Here is a 10,942-nt window from a genome sequence, read left to right on the forward strand (position 1 = left end):
TCTCTTTAATTTGTCTCGACATGGTTCAGAAAGGGACAGTGAACTTGTATGATCAAGGGCGCATCTACGTTTGCGAAGCGACAGTAAGATAGTTGCATTGCTTCTTCACTGTCTACTAAGATGAATACGCGTATTTCTGCACATGTGGATGCATCACGAACTGGTAGAGTAGTCATGACTTTTCACGGTACTATTAGATCCGTAACACTGAAATGGTTTCCCCGCTTTGAATATCGGCGGGCGTCCCATTGCCGTTACTGTACAGCTGTTGGAATAGCACTGGAACTCGAGTTGTCCCACCGACGGTACTGCTTGTCGCCAGCTCGCACTCGAGCTGGCTGGCCTCGCAACCGAACACGTGAACGCTGTAGGCCGCCAGCCGGCAGACGACTGCAGCTGGCAGGCACGGTGTCACCGTGGCGCAGCGTCACGGGCCGGCGCTTGGCAACAGTCACGGGTCGACATTTGTCCACACCCAAAGCGACTCGCTGTTCCGGCGCATGCCTGACTGCCAATAAGCGGATGCAAATTTGTGCTAATGACTCTGTGGCTGATGATGTACCCGGGAACAGTGAGCCGGAACGTGACAGGTCTACTGGAGCGACCCTCGAAGCTATGTCCGAGCGGTGTGCTACAGACGTGGAAAGGATCCCTGATCACTCACAGTACAAAGCGGACAGGAGTCGGCCCGAACCACAGCCAACGCTTGGTACGCGTTAAAGGTTCCTGACAGTTTCGTTCTCCACCGCAGGGCTTCATCAAGATCTATAAAACAGTTTCTTCCCGCACGGCGACCCCACAAAGTTCGCCTCCCTCGTGTTCCGCGTGTTCGACGTCAACAAGGTGAGCGGAGCGATCCTGTCCGGCTTGCCAGCCATGCAGCGCTCCCTGATGGCGACTTGGGCGGGCGTCTTACGTCATCACTCACTCCGGCCTAATTACGCGGGGTGCGGGGCGGGATCGCCAGCGGACAAGAAGGATCATCAGCTGATGAATAGGGCCGCCTGGTGCCCACCGACCCGTACAGTCCTGCGGATCTTACGTGCATGCCTACGTGCTCGCGGGAGCTGTCAGTCGTGCCGTAAGCCCGCGATGGTGGGCTGGAGGAGGCCCATGATCCGGTCGGCTGTTTTAGGTTGTCGGTGAACCTGACAACACAGCGCGAGCGTGAACGCAGCAGCATGTGGGTTCAGCGCAAGCGCATCCTATTCGTGCATGAACCCACTCCTTTACACAAAAGTATAGGATACAGAACATATTTCAAACGCCCCGATGGCAAATCCCGACTTTGTGCGCACATCCTTTGAATTGGTTTGTACTTGGAGCACATCACCACGTTCGAACTAGAGCGGTTTGAGCTCACGTTTGAACAGTTCTGTCCCACTGTGCGCTGCTGGGAACCGCGCCCAGCCGACATCTAGAGCGGACTGAAGCTGGCACAGGCCGCAAGCACGCCTCCGCACGGTGAGACGGTACGCGTCACCCGGCCCTCGACCCGCCAGGAGCTGGCACGGGCCGCAGGCACGCCTCCGCACGGTGAGACGGGTCCGCGTCACCCGGCCCTCGACCCGCCAGGAGCTGGCACGGGCCGCAGGCACGCCCCCACACGGTGGGACAGGTCCGCGTCACCCGGCCTCGACCCGCCAGGAGCTGGCACGGGCCGCAGGCTCGCCTCCGCACGGTGAGACGGGTCCGCGTCACCCGGGCTCGACCCGCCAGGAAGCTGGCACGGGCCGCAGGCACGCCTCCGCACGGTGAGACGGTCCGCGTCACCCGACCTCGACCCGCCAGGAGCTGGCACGGGCCGCAGGCACGCCTCCGCAAGGTGGAGACAAGTCCACGTCACCCGGCCTCGACCCGGCAGTCGCCCCTCGCCCAGACTGCACTCTGCCCTCCGCACTCGGCTGCAGAGGCCGGCTGGTCGTCCGATGTACCACCACTGCGTATCGAACACTGCTATGTGGTTCGCTACGGGTATAATTATCACGTTGCTGTGGTAACGATGTGGGAAATCGCTGTGCTCATGGCGCACCGCACTTGTCGTGGTCGTATGATGTTGGTTATAACGCAAATCATGGATATCGCTCGCCTTTTACACATCGCTGGGCCACACATTCCTTGCCGCGTGGATACGCTCCTGTGTTTGCTGGGCCACACATTCCTTACCGCATGGATACGCTCCTGTGTTTGCTGGGTCACACATTCCTTGCAGCGTGGCTACGCTCCTGTGTTTGCTGGGCCACACATTCCTTACCGCATGGATACGCTCCTGTGTTTGCTGGGCCACACATTCCTTGCCGCGTGGCCACGCTCCTGTGTTTGCTGGGTGACGGGTAGCGGAAACACGACGTCGTATGAAAACAATCCACAGCTATTGATCGACACGGACGCGTCGGTGGTGGACAGTGACGACAGCTCCTCCGCACCTGCCTGATATCCTGCGGTGGGGGGGGGGGGGGTACGACCAGTCCGCCGATTTAATATGCTTCGCAATGATTGATGTGATGTAAATGATAAGGATATATAACTTTAGTTATTAAACAGTATTATACAATAATGTGAATATAAGGAGCTAAATAAATCAGACCTGCAGCTGACTGCGATTGAAGCAGGGACACAATTTTAGATTAGGGGTAACTTCCAGCAATCGTATTATTGTTGCCCCGATGCCAAACACGGACGGCATTTTTGAACAATTTTAAGTCCTTTCCAGTTACATAGAATGCCGTAGTGATGGAATGTACAAACTTATCGTTTACAAACCCTGAACGACTTATCTATGTGAATAATGTTCATCGCTAATGCACTGGACAACCCACGGAGCGACAAATACAGCGAACTTTGTTTTCAACATTGCTTTGCATGCAGGGCATTACCATCACGTTCAGTATTGCAAACGTCCAACCTACCCAGTCTGCCCGAAAGCTGCTTGGGTTCCACTCCAGCGAACTTCGTGGCTCTGATGTATTTTGCCTAAACTGTCGTGAGAATGCATTGCACATGGGTCTTGGGGTTTGTCGTTTTTAGATAGCCATGCAAGTTCATATGCAGGCAAACACTGCATGTGTTACATGTTCGAGAGATCGTGACGCATTGCTTGGGCAAGCTTCGGCCGAATAGTTTTAATCGTTTGACAAAGGCTTTAGACTACCTCCGACGTCAGACGAATTTTGGTGTTGTTTATGTCGGTGGGTAGACAATAGGACCACCCGTACTGTACCGGTGTTTCAAAAGCATGCAGCCTCGGCAAATGGACATGCATCTGCTTCAACGGAATCCGCTTCGCCCCTGTCTCCAGCCGCACGGTGTTGACCCCGACTCAGACTCCAGCGCGTGGATCCCTAGTCCGACTCGGAACAGCTCAACGCAAACTTGAGTCCATTCCGGTTCGGGTTCAAGTAGAAAGGCGAAATTCCAGATTTGATTCCGATGAAGTTTATTTCGGTAGCAGACGTTTGACTAGAAATGCAGGTTATGGTACTGCTAAAAGCTTGATAAAAGCTTGATAAATATGGTATATATATATATATATATATATATATAATATGATATATGATATGAAATGATAAAGCTTGATAGACATTTATTGTTAAATTAATACCTTTAGATATTGTGGTGGCCCGTTTGGTGCACGTATGAACTATCAAACTCTGAATGTATCCAAATGCTTATATTCATTGCTCAGTCGACTCACGGATGATTGTTGTGACTGCACCCCGATTCCGTCTCACAGGAAACGTCAAGGAATGTAGCATATCATGCCTCAATACAATTCACTTAATAGTGAAAGTGACTCCACCTTCACCCGGAGTCTAGCATATGCCTACATGTAGCAACGCTAGCAGATCCAACATTTGTCTTACTCCACATCTATGTCTATTCTGGCATCAAAACAAGGTCGTAACCTATACACTATTCATCCTTTTATGGACCTATGTCGTGTTACCAATCCGAGTGGTCGTGCACTAGTCATTTGTCCTAAAGGTATTACCGACAACACGTCAACAGTGGAAGAACGATGCTGTTATATGATGTGAAAGGTCCCAAAAAGTTGTCAGCAGCATGCTATATTCAGTATTGTATCATTGATTAGCACAATTTCTCATTTTAGCCCGAACATTTTTGAGTTTTTGAACAAGCGCCCACGCTAGGCAATGTTTGTTGTGTGACCTCTGACCCCACTATGCGATGGCGAAAATCCAGATCACAGAGGTTTAACGTATTAAACGGAACGAAATTTCAACGTGTCGCAAAGCCCGACACGTGCTCTCTAGTCACGTGACCTTTACGCGACTAATGCCGCCGGTTGCAGGCTATCCCAGCTAAGCGCGAACAGCTAACACCTAAAGCGCATCAAACCCACCTAGGCATAGGTGGATGACTAGAAACACAGGCGCTTTTACAACTGAGCAGTGGAGCTCAGTTACTAACTGAACAATTGAGACCGGACGGATTATTCCATTAAATAGATTGTGGTGTCGCAAAAATTCTACAACAAGGCTTAGTCCATGTGATCAGTACATTCGTTGATTTGCGCGCTTATATTTTTTTCAAAACGTCATTTGTGCGCACTTATGTGCCCAAAGCACACATGGCCAAAACACCCTGTTTTTTATTGGGCTCTCTTTGAGTCGACTGTTCGTATATTCTGAAAGCGTGCAGGAGCTTTCCTAACAGTCTTTGGGGCTCCTGAATTTCCTCCCTTAAAAACAATGACCTGTGTGACTGTGTGAGGTATGTCAGGTACTATGTGACTGTAAGGTATGTGATGTAGAGCCCCTGGTATGTGAGGTAAAATACGCGAGGTGGAGCCCCTGGCCCGCCTCATGTTGATCGCCATCAGTTAGCTTAAACAATATCGTTAGTGACTTACAGCTCGTGCTTATTATCAGCCAAAGTGCTATAGGTGCAAAGTGAATCAGTCAGGTCCATACAGTACAGGTACGCGGGTGCGCACACGCACATGTTACATGCGGGGAGAAAAGTTTGTTGGAGACCGCTCGGTAACATATTTCCGCTTTCACTCTTTATTTCTCTGCAATTAGGAGAAAACTCATTAATGTAGTAACATTGTCTCTCAAATTCCAAGAGGGTGCGATGGCCCCGTTCCCGTCCTCATTCTGTCGCCCATGGTGTGGCGTGTGTATGTGTGATGGTTTTAAGTATATAATGATGTTTTCGCTTCCCTGTTTTTTGAGAGCTTTTCAAACTAAAATGTCTCTCTGTTGTTTCAGGACGGATCGATAGAATTCCAGGAATTTATCAAAGCCCTCAGTGTGACGTCACGGGGGAACATGGACGAGAAGCTTGAATGTAAGTAGCCGTGCGTAAGCCGCATGACACAGATTCTTTACAGTCGGCTTTAGTGCAAATCATCTGCAAAAGAGGCCACAAGCTAGCAAAACTGAGGACAGCAACATACTTTTTATCGCGCCCATCACATCTCCGCGCACTAAAAGGAACGCAAGAGCGCACGCATTGAATTTAACTATAGCTAAGGCGCATTTGATATCGTCGGTATGTCTGGGCCGTTGGTGTTCCACATTACGTCATTGACAAAAGTATCGTGGTGTAGTCATCGACGTGCCCCAGCACTCTTTTGGTGGTCATGTTCTACGGAAATGTCGAAGAGAACTTGCTCAGGGGGATTGCTGTTACCGCATTAGAAACGCCTTCTTGGCGTGAGAAGGCCGGAGCTGGCAATGGTCCAGCAGCGTCAGGCCCCACTGAAGCAGGGAAGCTTTTTTGAAGGGGTCTGGGTCACTGCATAGAAACAGCAAGACAATCTGGATCCCTGCACGGAGCGAGGCAGTCGTAGATCTCTGAACCGAAGCTAGAGGGTTTGGGTGTCCCAGTTACTTCACCATGCCAACGGTTCATGACCAGTAAAGCTCAGATGCGATCTCTGGAAAGGCTAATGTGGAGAAAGGTCATGCAACATGTCCAGACCCGGTGGTTTTTCTCTGAAAGAACAACTTGAAGATAACTGCCGGTGCGATGATGGGCATATGCGAGTCTGTTCATGTCTTGTCGGGATTAGCCAATCCTTGTCGCATGATACGAAGGACGATAGCCTTCAAGACGTTTTGAACCATTGAAAGAAAGTAGTAGGACCATTGACAAACTTGGGGAGAAGAAATCCGTGAGGAGACGCCGTGCGTAAGGTGTTGCTGGAAGAGAGGTACACCGACCAGGTAAGATGCGCCGCTTCATCTATGCCCCAGCTGTACCCCGCCGAGGTTGTTCTGGTGAGCAGAACTGAATCACTTGATACAATCAAGAATGGTATTCAACTGCAATTTTTTACATTGGTAGCTCAGAGTTCTCTTCAGTAGAGTTAAGGCTCTGATTGCACGTACAATCAGTTCAGGCTCTGATTGTGTCGGTTTCAAATCAGAGTTCGGAGTTTCCGCAATATTGAGAGGTGATAGAAGCGACGTTATAGAACAAACATTACTGATATTGGCAGTACTCGACGTGTCAAGTTGTGATGATCACGATTCGTGATCATAGCGCAGCTTGACAAATCGAATCGTGATCATTGCGCAGCTGACACGTCGAATGCCGTCAGTATAACCTGAATGCCGCCAATATGGTATGATACGTTTGCCCTATGAACGTCATTTAACCAGCGCCTTCTGCTACATTCAAGACCCCTAACTCGGCACAAGAATTTTGAGCTCGTAGCAGGATGACCTCCGGACCACTCCCCGTGACAAGGTCTGGTAATAAATGCGTCTGTGAAACCACGGATCTTTTCGCAAGTAGCTAAGAATTCACGTGATCACAACTCAAAATATTGCCAGAGATGTCAGAGCTGTGTCTCATGACGTTCCCTCTCACCTCGGAACATCCGGCGAACTTTGTTCGAACTAAGGACAAAACTTCGAATTCACGTTTTTTTTGTCGTCTGTTGCGAACTCACGGAGTCTCTGAGCCACGCGCCACTCCTCTCCATTTTCAGCCTGACGGGTGGTCTAAATGTTCTGTTGGACCTTGGGTCAAGAGCTTGCAAGGCCCTGCGTTGACAAACGGGACGATTGGGGTACCGAGCTGCCGCTGCTGCAGAGGGCATGCAAGGACGCCCACAGAGCAGGCCTGTCTTCCCAACGAAAACAATAACGGATCGCAAGATCCGGCTTTCTGTGGACCTGCTGTTTGGACAGGCTTCACGTATGGATCTGCCGTTTGGAACTCCAGGTTAAGTGTAGGCGTTTCTTTGTGCTGCAGAAACCAATCTACATACGGGTGACAGCTGTGGGCTTATGGGAGCAGAGGGCCTTGCAAACGCTACAAAGTTGTGAGAAAACGCCGCTAAGAGACGTGTAAAAGCGATCAGGGAAAACACCTGACATCACGATCCTGAGAGGTGTGGGTGGTGACGGTGTTTGTGTTCAGCGGCACGTCGACGACGGCGCCCTTTTGCGTCCTCTTGGGAACGACACGCCACGTCTGCATTATCACCTTAAAAGCATGTAGGTCAAGCATTGACACACACATTAACCGGCGCCCCTGTGCTGTTGGTCTGGCGTAGGCAACGGCGAAGTCGAGGTGTGTTAAAAAGGCGAAGATACCCGTGACGTAGCAATATGAGTCCTGCCCTTATAAGTCGACGCAGGGGAACTGGCGACAGATAGAGCCGTCTAGCCAGTTTCACAGAGATGGTAAGAGACCAGGACCTGTCCGATACACAGCCGTTCCCCACGTGTCACACTGCGGCATGCCCTGGCCTGTCAAGCGAAATGGGTGCGTAGCACATATACCGCCTAAACGAAGCTTACAAATTACAAATTTCTGCAAGGGACTGCTGTGGCAGACGGACTCCCAGTTTTCCCATTTGCGGCTTGATTTCCTGGAGAAGTCAATGTGCTGACCAAACGATGCCCGCCATGCGCCACGAGTGTAACTCAAGAGTACCGAGCTGGCGTCTCCAGCCGGCACATTACTGGCCATTGGTCTCTTCCCACACGCGGTCTCTTCGCTGCAGCATCCGCCGACTCATTTCCTCTATCCCAAAGTGACTGGGGATGCGCATGAAGGTGATGCTGGTGTCGACACTACGCAATCGCTTCAGCTGCTCCCAGAGGGATCTCGCCAGGAAGAAACGGCCTCGCGACATCTGAGCGATAGCGATCAGGAAAGGAGCCGCTTGCCGCAAGCTGTGTGGTCGCATAGACGCCGATATTGAGATTTTCGCAAGCAGACTACGTAACGTGGCGATGGCGATGAATGTCCGGCACCTCAATGTGATTGACCCGTGCAAAAATGTGCCCGCCAGTATGGTGACCGACGAGAGAAACTGTTGAATGTCGGCCAGCAAGCGTCACTCTTACAACATCCTATGGCCAGAAACCGGGGTCTGGACATAACTTGTGAAATATCCAACCGATTGAAACTTTCTCAGATTGACAACCTCTAGACATCATTCCATACTTAGTTTTAGGTTTTTATTTTGTTTTTTCGCATTTATTTTTTATCGTGTTATTATTTTATCGTCTTTAGGTTTAAGTATAATAAGTGGTTTACCAAGAATAATGAAATGCAGGCAGGATTATCGGCATCCGGCCGTCTTAGCATTTGAGTACCACCAGGAAGTGGCAATAAACGTTGAGAGACTGGATGCATCACCACGGCATGTGTCAATATTGTCACGTGATGTTGAAAGCACGAACTTGGAGATGCTTCGGAAAAAAATATTTACAAGCAGGGCAAGTAAGAGAAGCTGTTAGCTGCAGGCTGATCTCGCGCAAGATCGCTGACAAGCTACCGTTCCGACCGCTCCCCCCCCCCCCCACACCCATCGTAGGTTCCGAGGGGCCCGAGGGGCCTTTCGAAACTTAAGGAGGGGGCACGTGCCTGTTGTGCCCCCTACTCGCGCTACCTGTCTGGTACTTGACCATTCTGTTGTGAAATGACACTGATTTGTTTTGCAGGGGCATTTAAACTGTACGACGTGGACAACGATGGGTATATCACAAGAGAAGAGATGTATAACATTGTCGGAGCCATCTACGAAATGGTTGTAAGTATGACCGCTGACAGCGAATAGTAAAAGTCTCTCAGCGGTAAGGGGCAAACCATGCCGAAGAAGTGTCTACTTGCATTACCTTGACATGTTGCTGGGATATCTCCACTTCGAACGATTATTCCCTTTGTTATCGCTCCCCGTATCAATGTAAGTATGCCAGCTAGAATTTAGCTATCCGCCGGCTAACCTTCCATGATTTGTCCAACAGCGACGCCCGGTACTCTATGTCGTCATGCTAGCTTTGTTACCGTGTTGTCACAGCTTCTGATGTCCTGATAACACCCCGTTTTGTCGTTCTTTAGTCTTCTGCGTGCTCTTGCAAACCCCTCTATCGTATGCTAATGATGACGTACACAGCCTTTTTATTGCACTGAACGTTTATCATTTTAAGCTCAGAGCTTTTATGCTGAGTTATCGATCCTTCATTGAATATACCAGGAAGTACCAGTTAGACGGAAAATCCTTCTCCCAGCTGGATGAGTTGGGGTCTCTAGCGCTGATGGGATTAGCATGAACTTCAAACTAGGACCAATAGTCCACGCTAGCCTAAGGCCGTGCAAAGCGCTCGAGTGTGCGGCGGTAATTTGAAGGGTAACGCTATAACACCGTTCTCAGGGGCAGCAGGTGAGTGACGACGATGAGAACAGTGCCAAGAGCCGTGTCGACAAGATATACGAGCTGATGGACCAGAACGGCGACAATCAGCTCACCTTCGAGGAGTTCAAGGAGGGCAGCAAGACAGACCCGCGAATAGTCCAAGCACTCAGCTTCGGCGAAACGCCCTAACACAGCCGGTCGGGACACTGTGGTGACCGGCACTCCAGCAGTGCCCCGCTCGCGCACCGAGGAGGACCTTTTTCGAGAGTGGCTCGTGACATGTGAGCGGGTCCATTTGGACAGACATCCAGCGGCCCCGCTGTCCCCCGCACCGAGGCCAACCGCCCGCGTTCCGGTGTGCTCCCAGTTGCGCACAGGCCCGGTGATACATGTGGACAAGGTGAAACGAATACTTCCTCCAGCTTCGCTTTCGACCAGCCAGCCGGGGCTGCTCCATCTGCGCGCACGGCCCCGTGAACAGCGCTCCTCCAGCCTACGCTCTGCTTGCGCCTCAGCGAGCCAGGGCTCTCCAACCGCGCATGCAGCCCAGTGAGGCAGAGCTCCTCCAGTCCAGCTGTGCCAGCGGACGAGCAAGCCCAAGTCCCTCCAGCTACGTGTGCGGCCTGGTGAGGCCGCTTCCCATCTGCGCGTGCGGCCCGGGAGCCGCAACCCCCAGCTGCGTGTGCGGCCCAGAGTGAGCCTCACCCCAGCGTGCGTGTGCGGCACGGTGAAGCCGCTCCCAGCTGCGCGTGCGGCCCTGTGAGCCGCACCCCATCTGCATGTACGGCCCGGTTGAGCCGCTCCCCAGTCGCGTGTGCGGCCCGGTGGGCCGCTCCCCAGCTGCGTGTGCGGCCCGGTGAGCCGCTCCCCAGCTGCGCGCGCGGGCCGGTGAGCCTGGGACCCCCGGCGCACCACGTGGTCCACGCCGTGTCTGCGGCTGGGCTCCCGGCACGCTGGCCCCGCTGCGTGCCGCTCTTTGTCCCGGTCTGGCGGCCGCATCCAGTTGTGCTCGCTAAGCTGTGACCCGGGTCGGCTCGCTGCCCGAGCGATGGCGAGTCCAGTGTCAGTCTCTCGCCGGCTGTGCGAGCGGGGTGGCGTCGGGTGGGCAGTCTCTCGCCGGGTGCCTCGGCGAGCGGGGTGGCGTCGGGTGGGCTCACCTGACGGCCTCGTTCCACTTCGCAGACACGTACTCGTACTAATGGCGAATGTTGGTCTTTTACGCACTCGACCTGCGCGTTTCCACTTAGACGTGTGGGACTTACGGGCAGACACGTAAATGCCAAGTCTGTTTTTATCTATTTCACGTTCACTGTGTTG

The 10,942-nt window shown here is 52.1% G+C and overlaps 1 pseudogene; it reads left to right on the forward strand.

The window, feature by feature from the left end:
• Positions 1-9,933, forward strand: part of LOC119103174 (frequenin-1-like) — a 9,988-nt pseudogene extending 55 nt beyond the window's left edge.
• The last annotated feature ends 1,009 nt before the right edge of the window (positions 9,934-10,942 follow it).

The sequence above is a fragment of the Pollicipes pollicipes genome, unplaced genomic scaffold (genome assembly GCF_011947565.3).
Source record: "Pollicipes pollicipes isolate AB1234 unplaced genomic scaffold, Ppol_2.1 Scaffold_5724;HRSCAF=6776_pilon_pilon_pilon, whole genome shotgun sequence".
Lineage (NCBI taxonomy): Eukaryota > Metazoa > Arthropoda > Thecostraca > Pollicipedomorpha > Pollicipedidae > Pollicipes > Pollicipes pollicipes.